At 39.0% G+C, this 23,803-nt stretch overlaps 1 protein-coding gene across 1 annotated transcript in view; it reads right to left on the bottom strand.

The window, feature by feature from the left end:
* FOXP2 (forkhead box P2) overlaps positions 1-18,641 on the bottom strand; it is a 596,683-nt gene extending 578,042 nt beyond the window's left edge. Inside the window, exon 1 of the mRNA XM_031664851.1 lies at positions 18,015-18,641. The gene's annotated coding sequence lies outside the window, so the exon portion shown is untranslated. The remainder of the gene's footprint in view (positions 1-18,014) is intronic.
* Positions 18,642-23,803: the final 5,162 nt, after the last annotated feature.

Raw genomic sequence — 23,803 nt, forward strand, 5'->3', positions numbered from 1 at the left:
AAATGTAAATTAATAACTACTTAAAATGATTAAGTGTTCTTGTTGGAAAACATGACTGAAAAAGAGAAACAACAATAGAGCTCTTTAAGGAAATAAAGACTATAAAATGTACCTATCAATAGTTTTTCAATTACATTTTTCTTAAATTTTCATTACCTATGCTATCAACAGTATTTTATCTCTAGTTGTATTTCCTCATCCTCTATTAACATTTTCTAAAAAAAGAGAACTTCACTCTGAGGAAGACCATAATAGATAATTAGCCATGCATATCTCAGCGGCCCCATACCTGACTGCATTAGGTCTTTTTGCACTTTTCATTTTTTAGGTCACACAGTAACTGTAAGTAATGTAATGAAACCACAGCCTTGCCTGTATTTTCTCATACAGCCAAGCCCTGACTCATAAATATTTCACTGCTTGTTGTCTTAATTCTAAAAGAGATTAGGCTGTATTTTTAAATAAGTGCTTTATTTAAAAATAGTTCTCTTCTGAAAGCCATGCTGCCCATAATTTTGGTAAAGCAACAAGTGCACCATCATAAAAAGGACTTTCGTTCAGCACAATGGCAACCACCTAGACCTATGAACCAAAAATCTTAAACACTCAGAAATACAGAAATCATGTAATTCTGAACTAAATTACTTCACAAAGAAATTCAGTATTATAGTATAGAAGAATGTCTTCTGAGCCTTAAAATGATAAGAATAGAGTTCACATAAGAGAATTTAATCAAAGAAAATTCAAAACGAATTCAAAGGGGGAGATTGAAGGAATGGCTATTATGGGTTAGTTGGAAGTCAAAAATCACAAATTCCTTATTTAAGATGTTGAAAAATGGTAATAAAAAAGACAACAATCCCAAAGGGAAAAAAAGAAATGATTTTGTTCAATTCCCAAGTCTTTCATATATAAAAGGAAACAAATGTTACCTCTAAATCAAATCGCCTGTCAAAAAGAGATACATATACTGAAGAAAAAAGTTAAACAATCCATTAGCTAGTATTGTGGATTTGCCCATAGCAAGGAAGAAAGAATATAAAGGAAAGAACTTTCCAATCCTCATTTTTAGTCTTTTCGTTCATCTCCCCCATTTCCCCCAGCTGAAATTGTGTAATCTACAAGGTTTACTTCAAAAATAAGAACAGGAACATTCCCCTACACAGACTAGGCAAGGTTGGTTTATCTTAAAAAAGTAAAAATAAATACCAGAATACATTTTCTAAAACCTAAAGAGCCACTGTAAATAAATATAGTAGGAGATCCTTTTTACCCAAAGACACAGAAGCAAACCTCATTATCTGGCTGCTTGAGAGCCCTGGTGTAATCAGCTTTCCAATGTCCCATTCCAGCCAGATATTTCACTCATCTAATTGTACCCTGGGCCTATGGGCTACCCATGTCCTGACTTAACAAAGAACACATAAAAACCTCTGGATTGTGACAAAGCTTTGTCTCTTACTTAATGTTGCCAATGCTGTTTCTGAAGCTTCATGACTCTATTACCTGTCTGAAGACATTTCTGACATTTTTGTTCAGCCATGACCTCTGGTAAAATTATGTACTTGTTATTCGTGGTTCACTATGTAGATCTCTGAAGATTCAGCTGGTCATTGTACTTTATTATCCAAATTTATATTGTAATACTAATGATACCAAAGTCAAGCATTGAACAACTTATTTACTGATAATTTCTTCTCTCTGAGACCTACTACTTTAGACTTAATTGCATTGAAAAGGGAAGAACTATTTCAAGGAAGAGCTTGTGAAAGAATTTTTGGAAGTCCATGTTAATGTTAAGCTCATAATTCCAAGCATGTGGATGAAATGTGGCATGGATTTCAGAGACAGAGATTTAAAAGATATGTCTATATTTATATGATAACCACTGGGGTGTGTGTGTGTGTGTGTGTGTGTGTGTGTGTGTAGCAGAACATAGTCCATGGGTTAGAGCTAGCCCACTGCCTGATATTGAATGAACAGTGAGGTAAGAATGGGATTTTTTTTGTATGTTTAAATGGTTGAATAGAAATCAAGAGAAGAATATTTCATTAAATACGAAAATTATATGAAATTTAAGTGTCCATAAATAAACATTTCTGGAACACAGGCACAGTCATTCATTTAGGTATTGTCCATAACCGCTTTTACAGTGTCATGGCAGTGAGAAAGTGTTGCAATAGAGACCAATGGTCCAAAAAGCCTATATCATTTACTATAGAGACCTTACAGAAAAAATTTTGTGAACCCCTGTCATATATGATGGCTCAGCATAAAATTCTAAAATCAGTAAGGGTTTGGGACATCTCATCTATTGAAATTATAAATTATTAAAGTAAAATAATGACCCTTCAAACTCAGAAAACAGTACCAAAGAAAAAAATTAGAAAATATCCAAAGAAACCAAGAGTTATACAAGGATTCTTCAACCTTTGAAGTGACATCCATGGCAAGAAATAGTATAAAAACATGGTTCAAAGATTTAATAAATGCTCAAAATGAGATGCAATAGACAAAAAAAATTAAGGACACTTCAAGATCTTATTTAGGCATGGAAAAATTATTAACTAAGGGATGATCTACTGTTTGGTGACCATGATTATCACGATAACTGAGATTAAACAGAACCTGAATCCTGAATGTTTTTTGCCTTCTAGACACACACACATGCAAAATGTTGAAGCTGAAATGGAAAATCAAATAAGATTAATAAGAAAAATCAAAAATTAAAGCTCAACAATTAAGAGGACAATGAGTCACTTTAAGTAAGTCCAGGTATACACAACCAATAGATTACAGCTTCAAGGTTTGTAAATATTATCACAGAACCACAGTTGATAACCTTGGAAGAGTTACAAACAAGAGGAAAACAGACATAATACATAAGGAGGGCAAATGTTCTCATTTTTTTAAGGTAAAAGGATTCTAGAAAATGAAGATCAGTGAACATGACACTATTCCCCAACAAAATTCTAGAGCAGGTTATTAAACAGATGGTTTGTGAGCACTTAAAAATTTTCTAAAAACCTGCCATAGACTTGTTAAAAATAATCCATGCCAAACCTTGTTTCCTTTTCTGACACTGTTACTAGATAAGTAGATTAGAGAAATGTCTTAGCTGCACAATATCTGGACCAAGAAAAGTATGGAGAAAGATTGTCATGGCCAACTTGGAGTAAATCAACTCACTATTTGTGTAATTTCGGACAAATTTCTTAATGACTGGAGTGAGAGGCAAATTTCCATGGGTCTCTCCTGTTTCTGCATGTCTCGTTAGCAGAAGCACTGGCAGTTTTTGTTCTGGACTATCTTTTGCCTAGCAAACAGCCTTGGAATACCCTCTGAAAGAGTAAATTTGCTTATAGTCCATCATAGAAGACTGGGCCTCCTAAACATGGGGTTCCTCATTTGTGACACAACTTGTTGAAGGTGAAACATCAACCCGACACTCTACAGAGCTCCTGTGGGACCTGGGGACAAGGGCACAAAAACAAACATGAAACTCATGCTGCTTGCTATACTATTAGTAATAAAGTCCTGTCTCTGACTCAGGAGTCTTGTTTCCTGAGCATCAACAAAACATGGGCTGGTTAATTTGCTTGTTTGCAAATAGAGTAAATCTCAGACCTTTCAGAGTTGACAATCTGTGACTCAGTCTTGCCATTCATAAAATGGGGGTAACAACATTTGTATAAAGAGATTATGAGGATTAAATGAATTTATACACATAAAGTGCTTAGAAAAGTGCCTAAACTAACTGCTCAATAAATGTTAGCCATTAAAATTTCAAATATATATCAGTAGCTAAACAATCACATCCAAAGGATTAATGACAAGTGAAGGAGTACACCCCCACTAGAAATGAAAAAGGCTCTATTCTTAACCACGTTCTGCTCAATATTCTTAAAATAATTGAGCAAAACTATAAAATGTATTAATCACAATTATGGATGACACAATTGCTAACATAAATAAAAGAATTAGAATTTCTTCAAAATCTTTACATGCTGGATAACTGAACTTATAAAACAAAAATTTAATGGAGATACAATCTTACTTTAAGAACAAATTATTCAGGTGGTATATTAATTGCAATTTATTAAAAAATAAGTTTGTTTCATTAACAATGTAACATATCTGTTAGAGAAAAATTGAGATGAAGTTTTAATATTTCTGTATTAGGCCACACTTATAGTATGGTGTTTAGTTCTGGACACATTTTAAAGGAAAACTTCAGCAAATATGGATTTTTAGCAAATATGAATATTAATACATAAAGAATAACTGAAGAAACGACTTCTTCAGCATAAGAACAAATTTTGAGGAAATGAAAATTTGTCTATGTAAACATCCTGTGTAAATATAAAGCACAGAGCTAAAAATAATGGCTAATTGAGTCCAATTCACTGTAAGGAAGAATTTTGTATCAATTAAATTTTTTCAAATATTAGACATTACAAAAACAAGTTCTTTGCTCATGGCAGGTTTTTTAAAATAAATTTTATTGTGCATTTTTAAAGTATACAACATGATATTATGGAATATACATAGACAGTAGAAAGATTACTATAGTGAAGCAAATTAACATATTATCTCAAGTAGTCATCCATTTTGATTTGCTGGCAGCCCTAGCTAAAATCTTCTCAGTTAAATGAATCCCAATTTTATTACCCAAAACCCTCATGTTGTATATTAGATCTTTAGACTTATTCATCCTACATATCTGTGACTTTGTACCCTCTGACCTACATCTCCCCATTTCCTCCTCAAGCCCCATTCCCACAAACACTACACCATTTTATATCAGAGACTTGAGCATCCTTGGATTCTGGTGTCCAAGGGAGGTCCTGGAACCAATGTTCCACAGAAACCAAGGAAGAACGAAATACACCACAGTTTCTTTATCCATTCATTTGTTGATGAACACTTATTTCCATATCTTGGCTACCGTGAATAATACGGCAATGAGCATATGAGTGCAGGTAACTTCATGGGGTGATGATTTCACTTCCTTTGGGTATATGCCTATAAGAAGGATTGGTGGGTCATACAGTAGTTCTATTTTTAATTTTCTTAGAAACCTCCATATTGTTTTCCATAATGAGAATACCAATCTACATTCACACCAAAGCAGACGAGAGGTGCCTTTTCCACACACGAGCACATCATTTGTTATCTTATGACTTTTTGATAGTAGCCATCCTAACAGGTGTGAGATATCTCACAGTGGTTCTGATTTGCATTGCGCTAATGATTTATAATGTTGGGCACCGTTTCATATACCTGTTGGCCATTTCTTTGTCTTCTTTGGATAAATGTCTATTCGGGTCTTTGTTATTTTAAAATCTGATTGTTTCTCTACTGCTGAGTTGTATGAGTGGTTTTTTTCTGTTTTTTTGTTTGTTTGTTTGTTTGTTGAGACAGAGTCATGCTCTGTCGCCTATGGCGGAGTGCAGTGGGCTAATCACAGTTCACTGCAGCCTCAACCTCCTGGGCTTAAGCGATCCTCCTACCCCAGCCTCCTAAGTAGCTGGGATCACAAACACATGCCACCATGCCCAGCTAATTTTTGTAGTTTTTGTAGAGACACGGTTTCACCATGTTGCCCAGGCTGGTCTTGAACTCCTGGGATCAAGCATTCCACTTGCCTCGGCCTCCCAAAGAGCAGGGATTACAGGCATGAACCACTGTGCCCGGCCTAGTTATATGAGTTCTTTTAAAATTTTGGATATTAACCTTTTACCAGAGATAAAATTTGCAAATATTTTTCCCAGTCTGTAGACTGCCATTTCACTTTGTTAACTGATGCCTTTGCTGTGCAACTTTTTAGTTGTCCCATTTATTTATTTTCATTTTTGTAGCCTGAGCTTTTGGTGTGACATCCAAAAAAAATCACTGCCAAGGCCAACAGTCTTTCTCCTATGTTCTCTTCTAGGAGCTTTATAATTTCTAGTCCTATATGTAGATCTTTTACCCATTTTGAGTTGACTTTTGTATCTGGTGTAAGATAAGGGTCCAATTTCATTCTTCTGCATGCAGAAATCCACTTTTCCCAGCACCATTTATTGAATAGATTATACTTTCCCCATTGTGTCTTCTTTGTGTCCTTTTCAAAAATTAAAAAATTAGTTGACCATATGTATTTGGATTTATTTCCAGGCTCTCTATTTTGTTCCACTGGTCTATGTGTCTGATTTTAGGCCAGTACCATACTGTTTTGATTACCACAGCTTTGTAATATAATTGTAAATGAGGAAATGTGATGCCACTACCTATGTTTTTGAAAGTCATCAGCCAGAGATAAGGTAATGAGTATTCCCTCCTTCATGTTCATATGTCTTTACACTGTTCACAACTGTCCCTAAAAAACAAACCCCTGGCCAATTTCTCTAGGCTTATTGCCTCCCTGGTTTCTGTTACATTTCAGCTTAGCATTTTCAAACTAACAATTTGTTCTTGGCAGCCTGTCTATATATTTTATTTATCTCTCTTGTTATCCCCAGTTTTCATGCTCTATGTCTCATAGGCAATTTGACAAAGACTCCTGGACAAAGATTCCTAGACTTCTATCTCTACCTCTCATCTGACTTGGGAGGAAGATTAGAAAATAATTTCACGATCTCAAAGTTTCCTTTCAACTCTAGGATTCTTCAATTATTTGTTTTGCCATTAATAGAAACTGATCAATGCACAATGATTAAGAAATGAATGAATAAGTGAAAGAACATTATTAAACAGTTAACAATGAGCTTCTTCTATAAGAACTAGCAATCTGACTGGGTCTTATGTCAATCAGTCAATCAGAGGACAAGGAGTGCAAATGACTTGAAAAACAAACACCTGTGGGAACAAGGAAAGCAAGTATGAGAACAAAAGAGAGGCTGGGTGCAAGTGGGAATGGAAGGTGGAGAACTATGGTGAAGATCTCAAGATTAAATTTTTAGAAATTATTAACCAGTAAAATCTCTCATTTTGTTTATAAGCCAAGCAACAGCTAATAAGCCAAAATGTAACTTAAGGCTATATAAAAACTTACTTGAATGAAAACAAGAGGAAGATTCTAAGCTCTTAAGGAAAAAGCAACTATATACTTGCAAGGGCAAAAATGATATACACAACAATATAAATGAATCTCAAATGCATTATGCTAAGTGACAGATGCCTGACTCCAAAAGCTACCTACCCTATGACTCTGTTTATATAACAGACTTGAAAAGACGAAACTATAGAGACATAAAACAGATTAGCAGTTACCAGGGACTAGATGGTGGGAGGAAGGGTTGAATAAAATCCCTACGAAGAAATCTGAAGGATTTTGCAACTATTCTGTATCTCAGTTGCGGTAGTGATTATACAACTATATGTTTGTCAAAATATAAAGAACTGTACACAAAAAGGGGGTGAATTTTACCATATGGAAACAATCTTTAATTAAAAAATGATGAAAGAGCTTAAAACAATTATAAAGATGAGTAATTAAAATATGGCTTGTGTAATTAATAAACCATAATAAAAGTAAATATTTTGAGAGAAAATTATCAGCATCATTTCTACAATATAGTAATCAAAGTATTATTTTAAAATGAAATGTCAAATGTATAAACAACTTGCTTTTTACAATAATTAGCATTTCCACTGTTTCATGAATAGTTAACATGTAAACATAAGACTACTCATCACATTCTATGTTTAAAATAGTCTCCCATAAGAAATGTAATTCTAGGAATAAGAAGATAAACATTAAACTTTAGTATTACTTATATATTCTGTATTTTATTACCATGTTCTAGAGTATTGTGCAGCTGCACTTAAACTTTGCTCTTATATCGCCAGAAAATGAGTTGTTTTTAAAATAAAAACAAACCTTATAATAATGATGTTCCTTTAATATAATATGAATAAGTATGTGCATATACTTATTCGTATTTTAGAATTCAGCATTATTTCAGCCCAATGGGAATGAGATGTTTTCAGGACACAATTAGGAAGATATCAAAGAGAAAAGATGTAAAATCTAATACCAATTATAAATAACAAATTGCACTGCCTTTTTACTGTGTGTAGAATATTTTGAACATCAGACATGTAGGATTAGGGATCCTTGACATTACTGAAAATTACAAGGAAGCAAAGTTAGAAGGGATAAAAGGGCAACTCAAAGGCATACTTTTTTGGAAGTAAAGAAACATTATAAACTGATCAAGACAATAAAGTTTTAAAACCATTTTATTTGGGATAACAAAGTCAGACTGTTGAGTTAATTTCATTTTTAGTTATAAGAGTAAACATTCTCTATAACATTTAATAACGTAAAATGCATTGAAATGTATGAGTATCTGAAAGCTTACATCACTGCTAAAAACTACCATAATTATCATCCCCAGCTTTCCTTGGTTGTGCTGAATCTGCACAGTGAGCTGATAGTGACAAGGAACGTAGCCTTCGCACAATTCAAGAGGTATGTATATGTCGCATGATGTATATGTCACGTGATGGGGACTGGGACAGCAAAGCAGGGAAAAAAACAACCTAGATGAAGCTCTAAATATATGTTTTGTCAGACCCAAAAGGAGGAAGAAAGATGTCTCAAGAGATTTAGGTCAAAACTTCTTATGTGGTACACTGTATAAAACCCCTGCGCCATTCCCATTAAGCCAAACTACAGCAAAGATATGCTGCACTCCTATAGTCGGAGTTGTGTTTCCTTCTAATGTAGCACAAGGCATAGACTGGACAATGTGGTGGCCAGTATTCTTTGTGGGTTATAAATATGTATGTCTGTGCATGTAAAGTCCATTAAAAAGGAGAGCTCTAATTTTAAAAAGGCAAAGTTTATCAAAAAGCTTATCCACTCCCCACTTGATTTCTCGATTGGTGCCACCAACAGCTACATATATAAATGAGCACAGGACCAACACAACATTGTGAATAAATTAGTATTTATGGATGGTAATGATATAAGCTTCAGAGAAAAGAATGCCAGGTGGTTATTTATGTTTCTTAATCCTAATGTGATCAACTCCACATGCACTCTACCTTCTCTCACTGTCTTACCATTCTGTCTAAATAAGGGGAGGGTCCATTTCTGACTGGGAAGGAGGAGAATGATCTTAAGATACCTATTAGGATAAGACAGCCGGAAAAAAAAAAAAAAAAAAAAAAAAAAAAACCTTTAAAAATTTAACTCAGCCCTTTGAGCTTCACTAGCAAAGTGACTGTGGTAATTTTTCTTTGTTTAAATAGTTTTTATTTTAGGAAATAGCTTCTCTCATTCTTCAGTGTATGTTCATGGGGTAGCACAAAGAAAACATGTTATATGAATAGCTTTAGATTTGATTCCATGCATTTCTTAAAATGTTTTAATTGGAAGTAATTTGAAAGCTACTGTAGTATCTTTTAGAGAAAATGACTCATCCAATATCACCCAATAGTTATAGACAGGTATAGTATCAGAATGCAAGTCTCCCGGCACTCAACATGGATTACTCTTTGTAGTAAACCATGCTGGTTATTTAACGATGTGGGATAATAACTAAATACTTTTCAGAACTATTCATCTTCATTCTCAGTCTTAATATGCATTATTATTATCATATATGTCCTTTAATGTACAATTTCCTACTTGGAACAAGGAAAGGAGAGTGCAGTGAGATTTGAAATAGCCAGGTCGCAACATGGAGGACACTGGGCATTTAAGGGGCAGGGGAATGGGAGCGGAAGGTGTGAGTTAATAGTGTTTTGTTTTGTTTTGTTTTGTTTTACACCAACCTGGACAACATAGCGAGATCCCATCTTTATAAAATTTTAAAAATTCAGTGAGGCTTGATGGTGTGCTTGTGGTCCCAGTTACTGCAGAGGCTGAGGTGGGAGGATCACTTGAGCCCAGGAGGGCAAGGCTACCATGAGCTATGATCCCTCCATTGCACTCCAGCCTGGTCAATAGAGTGAGACTCGGTCTCAAAAGAAAAAAGTAAAAATAATTTTTTAAAAGAGGTGTAATTATGTATAAAACCCACATTGTCTAGCTTAAGTTTCCCAAGGGCCACATATCACTAGTGGTATATCAGAATTATTTTCAGTCTGTGGAAGGAAAAAAGGAAAGAGAAAAATGAAAGGAAGAAAGGAAGTAAGGTAAGAGAGACATCCTCCTTCATTATCAACAGAAAAGATTATAGACTCCTTTTCATATTCTCAAGACATTTAGAATAAAATTTCTGAGCAAGTTAGTGCAATTTTAAATATGAAAAAAGTATGTGAGAGGGAGATCTGTAGGGCATTATGCTTCTAAGAAAATATTTGTGTATTAGTGTGGTGTTATATGGAGGGCTGTATCACTTATTCATGCCTTCGTATCCAAAAGCAATTTGAGCAAGCTAAAGAGTGGGATTTTAACTTTAAAGACTTGGAGTTTTCATCAAATCATAAATCTTTAATCTGGTCTAAGGACATATACTGAAAGAAAGAAAGAAAGAAAACAGAATTTGTAAACTTACAGTATGTTTTCCAATGCAAAGAAGTAAAGCTATCTAAATGTGGTTATAAATCCCAGAAGAGATCTTGATTTGACCCATTTCCCTCCATCTTTCCCCATAGAAAATAACAGAAATACTTGGCTTGTCCTTACTGTATTCATAGTGTACCCATTAGAAATATTTACATACACTTAATTCTATTCATATTAAGGTATAATGATGAATTTTATGATCAAATCCATCAGTTTAACTTTTGGTAAATATTATTATATTAGAGCACTGAACTACTAAAAGTTTGTTGTCCAAAATCACAAATATCCACTCACAACTTTCAAAATTTAAGCATAATGTTGTTTCTCAGATCAAGAATTTAAAAAGAGGATACAGAAAGCGGAACTTGAAGTATACTCACCCGAGATGAGAGCCATGACTTTGCCAATAACAAACAGTGTTTCCCAATGTGATATGATATACAATGGGTGTAGGATAAAAAATAAAAAGTAATTTCAAAGCAAGTTATGCAATGATATAGATGGAAGTAACTTCTTTGGCCTCCTATGAAACATTCATTCCTTCATTCGACATTTACTTACAGGGCTCTTCCCAAGTGCCAGGCACTATTCTAAGTATTGAGTTAAATCAAGGCAAAACAAAATCCCTGGCTCCGTGGAACCTACATGTCATTGGGGGAAAAGATGTTAAATAAACATGTTTTCCAAATGTCAGTTAATGATAGTACTATGAAGAAAAATAAAATATGCTAAAGGTAAATAGAGTGATCCATGAGGATTTGTTACTTTATGCTGGACAGTTAGAGAAGGCTTCTCTAACAAGGCTACGTTTGAGCAGAGACCTCCTGAAGTTAGTGAAGATACAGGAGGATAGATCATTCCAGAGAAAAGCTCTGGAGTAGGAGTCAGCTTATCTTGCTTTTAGGAATATCAAGGAGGTTTGTATGTACACAGCAGGCCAAATAAGAGAAAAAACAACAATACCTTATGTAACATCTCTTTTATTCTGAGAGACATAAGAAGCTTTTGGAAGGCTTATACGAGAGGAACACAGCTATATTTTCAAAAGATCGCTCTGCTGTGTGGAGAATAAACTGTGGTGCCTGGAGGGAGAAGAAGCAGGATCAACTAAGTAGTTATTGCAGCAGTTCAAGTAGGAGATGATGGTGTATCTGACCAGATTGGTAGCAGTGGCTGTACAAACTGTATATATAGAAGAAGATCATTTTTTGTTGCCATTTAGTTAAACTAAAGGTAGATTCCATAAGGAAAAAAATTGAAAACAAAAAGGAAGTGAAGAGTTAGCTACAGGCATACAGACATAGATCAACCAAATCCTGGAACATAAATTTGGGTGAGGTAATAGTGAGGAACGGTTCTTAAAGATGTTGGGGATCTTTTTTAAAAAAAAATTAGATGATTTTATGACAGTCTACATATGTTAAGATGTTAAGATATTTGGATTAGTGTACTGTAAGTTTTTCCTCACTATCTGCCAGTGAGAAATTTTATAAGTGCTTTCTCCAAAATATGTCTACCACTGATTTTTTCCTACCCCTAAAATACATTTTAAGAAAGTTTTTTTTTTTTTTTTTTTTTTTAAGGTTGAGAAAAAGTTGCAAAATGATGGCTATCGTTGGGTGTGTGTACTAAAATGATAAAAAGCTAAAATAATAAAGAAAACTTTCACAGAGAATGCCATCAAATAAACATAAAATTAAATACCAGAAAATTTTTAAGATATTTCTAGCAGCATCCTTTCTTTGGGGAATTCAAAGTTAATTTCCTTAACCTGCTTAAAAAAAAAAAAAACACCTTCAGACATTCTAATGGTATAATCTTTTAGACTTCTGTTAGAAAAATCTTTAAGAGGATACACTAAAAACTTAAATAAATTTTAAACCAACATTAACAACACAACGTATATTTTAAGTCTTTCATGAAGGAAATTAAAGGAAATTGCAGAATATTAATAAACTAAAAAAATGCTGCAATCTCTTAAACCACTGGGAATTCATTTTCTTCACAGCAATGTGCTTTTCAACATTCAAATTATATTCACTCTTGCTAACGAAAATAACTTGCCACAGCAGAAAAAATAATGAAAATATCAGTTCTGTATAACATATTATACTTGTCAATATAATGGGAAGGTATGTTCTAGATATAGTTGACAGATAGTAGAAAGAGAGAAGGGTACAACCAACCCAAAAGCTAAATTCAAGCAGTATTTGAGTACAGGTCCAAGAATGTGTATTTCAATAATCAAAAAATGCAAAAGGTTGAACCTAAACCCCATAGATGCTTTACGGGGAAAATGTATTTTTTAAAAAAGTTTAGACAAATTTAGTTAAATTGAGTAAATTTAACCATTCAAATTGTACTTGACAAATTGGAAGAATGAACAAAAATACAAGTCAATTTAGAGAGACTAAACAAAGTTCACAATTACAAAATGAAACAGTAAAAGTGAATCCAGCTGTAAATCATTAAAATATAATGTTGTATTAAAGATGAAATTGAGGTGATGTCAGTGTACTTTTAGAGCACAGATATACTGTTAAGTAGCCTGGTAGGCAAATATCTGTATAGATAAATAAAAATTCCTAATCACTCCAATTATAAAATTGAGATTATACTCCTAAAAACAATAAGGCCAAAACTTAATACTACATTTGAGGAAACAGCAAATGACCACGGCAACTGTTTAAAGAAAAACTAGCTTTCATGAATATTACTACTGAAAATACATCACTGTACACCCATAAATTTACTTTATAATTTTAATACTAAAAGTGTTGCAACGTAAGAAATCTAAATCTTCTCTAAAAACTCTCTCCAGCTTCTCAATATTCTACTACTAACCTCTTCATTAGGTCATACTATTTCTTCACATTTCACCACAGCTAGGCACTTTTTTGTCTTGTTTGTTTCGTCTGGGAAGTTTAGGGCAGGGAATGGATAAATACACACAACAGAGCAAAATGGTATATTAAAAAATACTTGGAAGTAAGCAAGTGGAAGCACTCATTTATTTTACAGGCAATAATATCTTCAAGAAAACAATATAAGGAATAGTATCCTACAATATGAGTATTTCTGTTATTCAATAATAATAAATTTTCACATAACCAAAGCTGGGTTAAAAACAAAAAAAAGTGATGGCATTTTTAGACAACCCTTCTAACTATGCTCAGTCAAGATGTTAAAAATGTTACAGGGCCCACTTTGAAGTTCTGAAAATCAAATGAGGAAGCTAAAAGTCTAGAATAACTCCATAAGAAAGCAATGAAAATGACCTAAGACTCATGAAAAAAAAAATAATGTTCCAAGAACGTAAATTATTTTATTTAATAAAGACTATAGAATTGTTAGGACTTTAGTTCAAGTATACTAAGAGATACATAGCTGGACCTAAGAAAATGTTTATTCCACCTAAGGAAGGAAAAAAACTAAACTGCAACATTTAAAATTTGAATTAGGCATAAGATCATTTGCAGACCATGAGCACTGGAACATGTTTTTTTAAAAGTTTCAAGCACAGGGATTACCTTTACAGAATCTTTAAGAATATAAAGAGGAATCTTTCTGGGTTGGATTTATTAGAACCCTATGAATTAAGAGCTACATAAATAAAGTTGCTTTTGAAGTCAGTGCTAATATTAAAATCTCATTAGGCCTATTTTAAGATATAGGCTTTCTTTTATCAAAAAGTAGTACGAATTTTGGCACTGGATAGAATAGAACATTTTGGGTCCATTCATTTATGAATAAGACAACTACCATTCATCACAAAGTTCAAGAAAAAATAGCTTGAATGTGCCAATAATTAATATTCAGCAACTGTAATATAATTGATACTATTTCTGAATTAAACTGACTTACAATTTTGTCTATTAGCAATCATGTTGAGAAAACTTCTTAGTGACCTGTGTGCTTAATCTCATTCTCTTCTTACAAGTCAATGGTCTCTTTCCAATTTAATTCAGAGAGGCAGAAAATACATGATGTTCATCATTCTATCAGTGTTACAACTAATAACTGATTTAACATGACACAAAAACAAACAAGGGCGATGAGGCAGACCCAGACAGAAATCCAAAAAAGTCACACATAAAATCCCTTTTATGTAATTAAGTTTTATATCCTTCACGTCTTCTGTTAAAATAAAAATGGTAAATAATTTCTCTGACTATATTCACTATACTGTTACATGCTCTACGAATCTCAATCAAACCATGCAGTTATTTTCACATACTTAAATATACTTTTCATAAAGTATAATTCTAATAGCTATGCAAAGAGACTTGTTTTGTGTGTTTGAAATTTTGCTTGTACAAAGGAAATATAACTTGTCATTACAGATTACATGTACATATAATGTTCACCTTTTTCTGTTATGTTGTGCCACATATAACTATTTCCTCCCTATTTTAGGTTTCTAGAAAATCACGAAAGTTTATCTTATTTTTTTTTTAAGCAAAACCACTGCAATATAAGAAATGCAAAGAAATGAAACTCCAAGTACAGCTTATTCAGGCACAACCATTTCATAAATCTCTTCATATCATAATGTAATTAAAGGCCTATTTCCACCCCAAGTATAAATTATATAAAAACAATATCCCAAAATATGAGTCAGGCAATTCTGAACATTATAAATAGTTCACAATTAACATACATCTATGTTTCCTTTGATTGCTGTATTTATTCTAATATACACTGAAGTATATTGGTAACATTTTAACAACCTAAGTATAAAGTATTAATTGTACTTATATTTAAGTTGAATTAAAAATTATTCCCTTAAAAATCCTCACATTCTTTTTTATACTTAAAAGTGAACTTTTAGATGATCTTTTTAAATTGAGTGTCCTCTCTCACCTACAGGGATGTTTCATCAGGTTTCTAGTCTCCTCTTTCAAACTTAGTAATTTAATCACAATTAAACATTTATTTCACTTAATTTTAGATAACAGTGGAATGGCGTGTATCCTCAGGAAGTATTTAACTGGACAGACGACTGAATATGAGTCTAGTTAGGCAATAAAAATAAAAGGAAAGAAGGAAGGAAAGAAGCAGGCAAGAGAAAAGAGGCCTTTAAAAAGCTCTAAAGCTGATATTAAATTGGCCCTAATGATCACAGTGTATATAATTTTGTACCCACTCTTTTAATATAGATACAAATAAATCAAATTTGTAAGTTAAAAAAGCTCCAAAACTGATACGAAATTGTATGACCCTAATGATCACAGTGTGTATAATTTTACACCCACTCTTTTAATATAGATAAAAATAAATCAAAATTGTAAATTAATTGTTTAACAACATCAAACAAACACTACATTTAAAAAATCCAGTACACTGGAAATGTACTGATCCATAACTCATAGTGACAGAAAAGATAAACAGGCCCCTTGACAACATAAAACATTTCCCAAGGTATGCCACAATGCAGACTTGAAGACAAAAATAACTGAAAGCTCATCTTTACCTCAGTTTTGACCTCTAACACAGACTTGCTATTAAACATATCCCTCTTGCCTCGCTGCTGCCTAAACGAACTATTTAAGTTAGGAGAGCCTGCAAAGATGTGCCTTACAGGCAAACTTTTGTTTTCTAAAAGTAAATCTCTCCCAATACTTCCAGTTGGAAAACGTCCACTTCAGCTGCTTGACAACAGGACGTCACTTTCTCCCTTGGGCTTACCTGCTACTACTTAAGTATTCTTCCAAGTAGACTTTGGACATGTTGGGAGGTAGCTCTTTAAGCACTCCTGATCTATGATGACTACATATGCACACACTTTACACACTCCCACAGGTCCTTCGTACCCTTTCCCCCTCCATCCTCCTCTGAGAGCTCACCCAGGCCACCTAGCGCACCTTGCATGGCCAAAGCCTGCCCACCAGGGAGCGAAGAGTACTTCAGGAATAATCCTCAAGATCAAGAAACTTATTGGAATTTAACATGTAATGGGGGGGAAAAAAAAAAGGTGTGCGTGTGGGGGGGGGAAGGGGGTGATAGATGGGAGAACATGAGCCTTACAGATAGCAGCTGTCCATTAAGTGGTTTAAATCTGTTGGTTAAAAAGCTGAATAAACAAATACACAGATGGGTCTAGGTCTTTGGGGATTCCGGATTCTGCGCAGCCTCCCAAGCGATGGCCAGGTCGACTTCTCTTGACTCATCCCTATGCAAAACGCGCACTGGCTCCACTTTCCAATCCCCAGACTTGCACCCGTCCTTCCCCTCACGTTCTTCCTAATCAAAGCATCACCCCACGCGCCAGGTGCCTTAAGAGACTTACCTAAGAGATTCCAGAGTCTGAGAATAGTGAGGATAACTTTTCCTCCCTGCTCTAGAGAGGCCCCAACACCCACAGCAAGTGAGGGTCCGCACTGAGGTCGGGTGTCAGGGCGTGTTGCGGCCTCGCTGGTGGGCAGAGGCGCGCGAAAAACGCGCGGGCGGCGCGCGCGGCCACCCAGTGGGTCCCGCCCGCGCCGCCGCCGCCGCCGCCGCACGTGCGCCGCCGCGAGCGCGAAGGGCGTTCGGTCCCGCGCTGTGCCCGCCTGCCCGCCAGGGCCACTGTGGACTTCCAGGTAACAGCCAAGTGAGAAACCCTCCCTATCTCCGAAAGGTGTCTGCGCTCCTCCCACGTCCCCTCCCCGAAGTGCCGCGAGGTGCGATTTCACCCCAAACCCACCCACAAACAGCCAGGAGACCTCTCCAAAGCAAAATAAAAGTAAAACCAGGCCAGACCCCGGGGGAAGCGGGTCGTGCTAATGCGTGGACAGGGAAAGGAGCGCGATCAGGGGCAGCAGTTATCCCCATGCATGGTTATCCCGAAGCGTCAGAAGGGCCCAAGAGTTTCTTGACTCCAGAAACAGGAGTGTCCCCTTTCCGTCTCTCTCCTTCCCGGAGAAGTACTTCTGAGATAAACGCTGAAGTGCCCAACTTAGACGCGAGAAGCGTGCACTTGCCCAACTGAGTAAATAAAGGTCAGCATTGGGATCAATAAAGTGTGAGCTTCTAACCGCCAGATGTTTTTACTGTTGTTTCTCCTCCCGAGGTTGGGTGGGGGAGGGTGCGGGGAAGAAGGGGAAAAGACAACAAACAATTAAAAAGAAGAGAGTAAACAAACATACATCTGGTGTTTCGACACACATTCTCCTCCAGCCGCGGTCTCTCCGGACGAAGCAACATTTTGCATATTCCAAACTAAAAATCATCCGTGAGCCAACAGCAAGTCTCCCCTCTCCACCCCCTTTTCCCCTATCACAAAGCAAAATTAAAAAGAACAACAAGTGGTGATGCTGGATCCAGAATGCGACCCCAACGCCGAGCCCAAATTTGACACATGTCACACTCGCCCCGGCAAGCAGGGCGCTGCCTTTGGGGCGAAACTTTGTCGCCACCACGGGAGGAGCGCGGAGCAGAGTAAAGTCGCAGCCCGGCCCGGCGTGGAGGTGGCTGGGACAGGGTGGGGTGCGGAGGTGCAGCGCGCCAGAGTGAGGGCCAAGAAACTTACCGCGACCGGGGACGCCGTGGGCAGCGTCCCAGGAGGTGGCACCGCGGCGGCAAGGCAGAAGCCCCCAAACAACACACCCACGCGCGAGTCCGGGCAGCTGCTGCCGCGAGTGGGGGGCGCGCCCGGGGGGAGGGGGGGCGAGGAAACCGCAGGCGGCGGACGCGGCCGCCGCATAAATAACCGGGGCGGGCTACGGGTCGCGCGGGGCTAGAGCTGGGGCGAAGCGGCGGCCGCGGAGCTGCACGCGCCGGTGTGTCTCGCGCTTTCTCGGAGGCTCGCGCTGTCTCGCGCAGCCTCTCCCCCCACCCGGATCTGTGTGTGTGTGTGTGTGTGTGTGTGTGTGTGTCTGTGTGTCTATGTGTGTGAGTGTGCGCTGGCAGGCGCGCGCACCCGGCCGCGCGCGCGTGTTGTTGGCAATGCGAACTGTACACACACTGCGCACGGGGCTGCCTCTCTTCGGAGGGGCCGGGTGGGGGACAGGATGCCGCAGAGGATTCTGAAGTACTGCCGGGCCACTTGTTTGTTTTGTTTTACTTTGCGTTGTTACTGTCGTTGATACAAAAAAGAGGTTTGGAACCAGCTGGTTAGGATGCCTTTCTCCCCCCGTCCACTTATCTCCCCCCGTTCCCTAACTTCTTTAAGGAGGGGGAAACGCGGAGCAGAATATTGTTCGGATTTGCAGCAGAGCGTCCTGGCTGACGTCAGGTCCACCTGCTATGTAAACAACCCGCTGGAGAACTTGTTTGTGCTGTGCCAGCTCTTCCCCCACCCCCACTCTCTCCCCACCTCCTGCTCCGCCTTCTCCCGCTCGCCCCAGACGGCGAGTCAGGGAAGGGGGTGGGGAGGGAGGCGAGAACAAAACCGTATGCTGTATTGGCAAAACCGAGTTGTGTCTGCTGCTTCTTGGCAGTCCCCAAAGTACGTCCTCTCAGCAGACGGAGCTGCTGGCAAATGAAACAGGGGATTCCACTTGAAGTGCAGAAAGCCTCGAAGGGATCCAAAGCCCTCGGTGGCAGGGAGTTAAAGTACATGGTAGTCGGAAAGGGAGACCCGAGCGTGCGTTAAAGCGCTGATTGGCCTTTCTTTTCATGGTGTGCGCCTCTGCGGCCTGGGGCGGAGAGAGGCCGAGTGTCTTTCTCTTCATTGTTGCCCTGGTTCCTGTCTCACTTGGGCCAAGGAGTTCTCGGGCTTCCTCGTGGTCGCGCAGCCCAGGTCACCGGGGCGCGGCTTGGAAGGAAGGGGCCGCCGAAGTGGGACTTAGAGAGTCCGAGGTTTTCGGGAAGGGTCCTATCAGTGGCTGAGGGACTGAGGGAGCAAAAGTAACCGGAAAGGAAAGAAGAAACGGCCAGAGCCTGCTCCGCGTGCACTTCAAAGCCGAGGCGCCCGCGAGGGGATGCGCGGGCCCAGCCTCCAGCCCTGGGTCCCGGCTCCTATTCGCCGGGTGTGACGCGGCTGGCCGGCCCGCGCGGGACCCAGGGGGGGTGACAGGGGAAAGGCCGAGGGAGGACAGGGCGGGCCCCGGAGGGGACGCGCGACCGGAATCGGGGCGAGGGGCTTCCTCTGGAGCCCCAGCCCAGCCCAGCGAGGGGCCGGCGCTCCCTCCCTGCCGTCTCCCGCGGGTCCCTCCCCTGCCCGGGGGCCGCGCGACCCTTCGCCGACCGCCTTCTCCGCGCGCCGCAGCCTGAGCCCGCTGCTTTGCTCGCAAGTCAGTCGCAAAGCGTGGCGTTCCGAGAGGCGCTGAAACTTTCCTCCAAATAGCTGCGGCCAATAGGCCGTGGTGAACAGAGCCTGGCCCCCGGCTGCTTCCCGGCCCTCCTCCCTGGGGAAAGAACGGCTAACTTGAACCCCTCCGGTGGCAGAAGAGGGAGCGGTGGTGGTTGGGGAGACGGGCGAACCTCACGAACTTGTGCCTTTGAATCTTTCCTTTCCTCAAAGAGCAGCGCGCCCTTTCTCTAAAGGGCAGACGCGAGCTCACACACACACTTGGCACCAACCCTTTCCTTCAGAACCCGCGGCTCTCCTAGGGAGGAAGCAGCCCTGGCACCCAAGTCGGTAAACACACCGTCAGGGTTTTTTTAGTGGAACCAATTAAGTCAATAAGCCATGGGGCTGGCCCTGGGAAGACGGCCCCTGCCAGGAGGAAGAGGAACGAGGTAGAGTTGGGCTTTGAATTGCGGTTCTTTCCTTGAGCTTTTCAACTCCGGCAGTCCTCAAGTGCTGTGCCTACAGACTGTGTTCTCACTCTTTTTTAAATCGTCTTTTTCTGAAATGCAAGCTGAACAGTGGACAAATAATCCGAATCTTTTAAAAGTGGGAGCAGAGAGAGAAGGAGGAGCAGTCATTATCATTAGAAAACGCCAGCCCCAAATGGCCCTACCTCGCCCTTTTGAAAGGTGGGGATAATTTTATGTTAAGTAATCTGCTTTTATGCTTCACTAGGAAACCTCAATAAAAACGGATTCTGAATTCACTTGAAACTATTTTGGAAGAGAGAAGAGTAAACGACGTGGAAATCCTTGGAAAGCTGGGGATGTATCTTTCCAGGGGGGTTGTAAATGAAGGGAACAGAACAATCAAAACGTGGACAGCTTCTCACTTCTCTTTCTTCTTCCTTCCCCGCGTACATCGACCCCACTGACTTCCCTTTCTCTCCAGGTGTACCGAGTAAGTGAGCGGGAAAGGTTTATTGTAAAAGAGCTTGGGCCACTTGGAAGATCAAGTTCCCAACGAGGAGAAGGAGGGTTCGGGTCTCTACACTTGGACAGGAACGAGTTTAGTTAGCCTTTCACTTTTCTGTACACAAAGAAACGTTTTGGTGAAATTCGCAGCCTCTTAACTTTCCTTTCTGGCGAGTACAGATGACCAAGAGGTGCGAAACGACATCTCAGTCGGAGGTGCATATATTTATAGAGTGGGCGCGTACCTTTCCGGGGCCTCATTCTCAGTGAGACTGATCCCGCAGCTCCCCAGTGCCGCCGCTCAACTTCGCCCCCACTATCTCCTCCTCGCCTGCTGCCATGCCCCGGGCCACCAACCCATCCCGCGGGGAAGCTGTTCAGGGAGTTGGGAAAACAGGTCCTGACAGGAGCCGCTGCCCTCGGTGGACCCCTCGGCTGCAGCCAATGGGCTGGGCCCGGGTTCGAGAGGTGAAAGTTCAGGCCCGGGGCTCGCAGCTCGCTTCGCCTCTCCGGCCGCCTCCTTTTCAGCCCCTGCCTCTGGCTACACTGCAGACACGGCCCGGATACCAGGGGCCGCCACGGTGGCACGTAGTTTGTTGATGGGTGGTCATAAAATATATTTATTTGCAATTCCTTGAACTCGTCCACCACTCCCGCCCCAGCATGGCCCCGAACACTGCAGGCTTTGTTCGCCTCGGCTGCTGCTGGAACTGGCCGGGGTTTAGCGCTCTGTGCTAGCAGACTCCAAAAAAGTTGAAGTATAATAATAGGAAAACCGGGTTTCCGCAGCCAAGGAAAACGCTGAAAGGGCAAACAGCGATCGAATAGTTTTCTTTTGCACAAGTCACTGGTCAGCCCACTGGATCAAGGCAGCCTTTAAACGAAACGCTGCATATTGGAAAGAGAAGGAAAGCCAAATTCTGTCCCTGTAGTCGCCGCGCAGGGTCATAGCCACTGTTCAGGTCTCCTTTGCAGCACGTGGATCTGCAAAAGTCATTTAAAGAGGTTCCAGAAGAAAGTTCAGTGGGACAACTGGGTGAATGAAGAGTTTCACCAACTGGCCATCAAAGCTTCCTCACGAAAGTTTATTTGATTTCAAGTTTATTTTACGACGAAACCACAAATCAACAAAATCTGAGACACTGCTCTAGTACGGTGCTAGTACAAGATAAATTCGTTTGAAATGGTCTCTGTCAGCGCATCTTGCGCGAAATAAAACACCACAAATGAGACTAAGTATAGCCAAGATGAAGGAAAGCGACGTACGCGAATGACAGATTAGAAATGTTAGTTTACTGCTTCTCCCAGTGAACCTCTTTGATTTTCAGTTATTTTTTTAATAAAAATATAATTTTTCACACACTTAAGTCTGTTTTTTTCCAAAACTTTCAAACAATAACTACATTTTTCTCTTTCAGAGCCGTTTTATCTGTGTAATTGTGACTTGTACTTAAATTTCAACTGACTTGGAGAAATCGCTGGGAGAGAGGAAAGAGGATGTTTTTAAATTATTACTTTTTCCTGTTATAAATAGCATCTTCAAAATTGTTACTCACTTAAAATAGCTTGTAACTAAAGTTTTAAATGCAAGGTAAAATATTTTTCCTTTCACACAGAAAAAAGTCACATATCAGTTTCCTATGTTTTCACATCCACTACAGTTTTCTGAAGATGAGCAAATAAGCAGATTCTTTTTAGACGACTTTTCCCCATTCTCCTCCCTGACATATTTAGGGAAAAGAGAAAATTCTAATTTCACCGAAGTCAAATCAAGGGTAATCTATGTTACATCAGACTGAATGGAGATACTGTGAAATTGGTGGAGCTACACCACCATCTGTCGTTAAGCTTAGGGACTACAAAATTTGGGACCTATAATAAATCTTAATAAGCTTTCCCAACTTTTTTTAAAAAGTTACAGGCTATATTTTTCATTTGTGTTTTTATAGCCTATACCCTGAATTTACCTGGACTCTGAAGCAATAAATATTTGTTCATAAACCTACACTTCTACCTGGGTTCTCTCATCTTCAGAAAAATTAAAATACTCCACATCTGCCAGCCTGCACATAAAGCCCATTGGAATCAGCTATGGGCCTGCAGATTTCCACTGCCCTGCCCCTAGCTTCTAGGAGGCTGCTGGCAGAAACCATGGAGACTCAACAACAGGGGTTACCCATATCCTCCAGTGAATAATACGCTTAATTCTCTCTCGAATGTAGCCTAGTTCATTGTTAGTACTGTATATCTAATCTTGGAAAAGGTAACCACAGCATATCACTGCTAAGAAGTTGGCTCTGAGTGTCCTAAAAATTTGATTGAAAGGCAGTTAATACTAGGTTCCAGTTTCGGTTGATCTTGGTGGAGAGGCAAAGATCAATTGCTCTGGGATGGAATCTTACAGGCTAAGTAGGTTCTATACCCAGGAAAGCTTTATCCAAATGCATACAGAAAGGGGATAACTACTGTATAAAGAATTCCAATACTGAATCAAAAGCCTCCATCAAGCAGTGAAGACTCCATTTTTTTGTTTGTTTGCTTTTCACAACCCTCCAATCCTCCAATGACATAGTATTGATATTATATCTATATTTCTAAGGATCTTAAAATATTTCACTAGAATGTTGTACCCCTTTCTGTGTTAAGGACTTGATTACCGAATTTCTATTTTCCAGAAAATAAAAATCAATGAAAATAAAGTCTAATGACTTGCATATGTTAGTAACACATCAACTAAAAATAATGATGTTGACTTGATTCATACAAATTTGTCTATATTTGACCAACTTGGACCCACAGAAAAGACAATTTAATATGGTTCAGTTTAATAGAGCCTACATTTTTCTGAGACATAGTCTATAAGAGAAAGCAAAGTTACATTTCTTCTTACACACTGATTCAAATATGTGAAATTTCCTGATGCAAGAGCTCTTTGCCTGTTAATGTTTCTAACATGAAATTAATCTTAGACTTGGTATGTTTCTGAATTACTATGAAATGTTATAACTGAAGGAAACGTCAAAGTATTCTAATCCAATATCCTCATTTTAAATATCATTAAGCAAAGCCCAGGCATGCAGGAAAGCCATACAGCTAGTTAGTTGGTAAAAT

The sequence above is a fragment of the Papio anubis genome, chromosome 4, assembly GCF_008728515.1.
Source record: "Papio anubis isolate 15944 chromosome 4, Panubis1.0, whole genome shotgun sequence".
NCBI classification, from domain to species: domain Eukaryota; kingdom Metazoa; phylum Chordata; class Mammalia; order Primates; family Cercopithecidae; genus Papio; species Papio anubis.